At 57.7% G+C, this 1,829-nt stretch overlaps 1 protein-coding gene across 1 annotated transcript in view; it reads left to right on the forward strand.

Annotated features, from left to right (window-relative positions):
- The window catches only part of ABHD8 (abhydrolase domain containing 8), a 10,371-nt gene that overhangs the window by 1,104 nt on the left and 7,438 nt on the right, over window positions 1-1,829 (forward strand). The gene's annotated exons all lie outside the window — the stretch shown is intronic.

Raw genomic sequence — 1,829 nt, forward strand, 5'->3', positions numbered from 1 at the left:
CTGTGCCTTGGGGATGTCCCCTTCCCCTGCTCCCCTTTCCCAGCCCTGTGCCTTAGGGATGTCCCCTTTCCCTGCTCCCCTTTCCCAGCCCTGTGCCTTAAAGATGTCCCCTTCCCCTTTCCCAGCCCTGTGCCTTAGGGATGTCCCCTTCCCCTGCTCCCCTTTCCCAGCCCTGTGCCTTAGGGATGTCCCCTTTCCCTGCTCCCCTTCCCCAGCCCTGTGCCATATGGATGCTCCCCTTTCCCTTCCCTTTGCCTTACGGATCTTCCCCTTTTCCTGCCCTGTTCCTTGTGGATGCTCTCTTTTCCCTGCTTCCCTTTCCCTGCTCTGTGCCTCAGGGATGCTCCCTTTTCCCTTCCCTTTGCCTTATGGATGATCTCCTTTCCCTGCTCCCCTTTCCCTTCCCTGTGCCTCATGGACACTCTCCTTTCCCTCACAAGCCATTCCTTGCCTGAACACAATTTATCCACGTCCCCTGGGATCCGTGCTGCAGTCCCAGGACCAGTCCATCCCAGTCCATCCCCCTCTCCAGCTGCATCCCTGAGGATTTTCATGGCTGGCTGTTTGTCCCCCCGGTACACCCTTCCTGACTCCTTACCCCTGGTAACACTCCTGTAATTATATCCAGACAGGGAAGCCAGGCATGGAAGAATAAATCCAGCTGAAGTGGGTTTTCCCATTTTTTCCAGGGGGAATTTTACTTCCCAGGGCTGAGATCAGGCAGCCTAAAGATTTTCTGGCATTTCTCTGTGCTCGGTGCTTAAACAAACCTGCTCTGATGCATTTGGTGCTGCAGTTTCTGCACTTTGCCGAGAGGGAAGGACTGGGAGAGGGTGGGAAGAGCAGGATAACATTTGCCCATTCCTCAGGAGGGTCGTGTGTCATCATTAACGCTCCGGAGCCCCCGGGGGGGAAGGGATTAGAGCCCAACAAATTGTTCTGGCAGGTGGGATCGGGGCTGCAGCACAGCTCCTGCTCCTCTCCGGAGCTTCCACTCCGAGGATCTGCAAGGAATCAGCAGATTCCAAGTCCCTGCTGCTCCCTGAGAGGATGCAGAGCTCTGGGCTGGGGGTGCTGAGGGGATTTTGGGGACGTTCAAGGCCGTGGGTTCTGGCACCAATTCTCACTGTCCCTGTGGGAAACGTTGCTCTTGGTTTGTTTATTGGGATGAAATGTTTCCCAGGACTTCTCTTGGCAGGGGTGAGTGGTCTACCCAAGGAGGAGGAGGAGGAGGAGGAGATTTTGGTCACTCCCAGCCCCCTGGATGTTTGGGATATTGGCTGTCCCCAGTGGTCTGTGCAGGGGCAGGGCCCAGGGAGGCAGGAGCAGGGGCTCTTTGGGGCAGGGTGACCCTCTTCCCTGCTGGAATGGCAGTGGAAGAGCCAGCTTGGCTGGGCCATCCTGGTGTGGCTGTGTGACCATGGTGTGGTGGCACAGGCATGGGCACTGCCCTGATACACCACACCAGGGGCTCAGGGCCAGCCCCACAGGCTCAGTGTCAGCCCCATGTCCCCTGTGTCAGCCCTGTGGGTTCGGGATTAGCCCCACATCCCCTGGGTCACCCCAGGGACCCCACGGACACTCCTGTGCCAGCCCCACGGACTCTGTGTCATTCCCACATCTCCTGTGTCACTCCCATGTCCCCCTGTGTCATTCCCATGGACTCTGTGTCATTCCCATGTTCCTTGTGTCACTCCCATGTCCCCCTGTGTTATTCCCATGGACTCTGTGTCACTCCACGTTCCTGTGTCAGCTCCATGGATTCTGTGTCACTCCCATGTCCCCCATGCCATCCCCCATCCCCTGTGCCATCCCCTATCCCTGTGCCA

Source organism: Corapipo altera, unplaced genomic scaffold, assembly GCF_003945725.1.
Source record: "Corapipo altera isolate COAL_440 unplaced genomic scaffold, ASM394572v1 96, whole genome shotgun sequence".
Lineage (NCBI taxonomy): Eukaryota > Metazoa > Chordata > Aves > Passeriformes > Pipridae > Corapipo > Corapipo altera.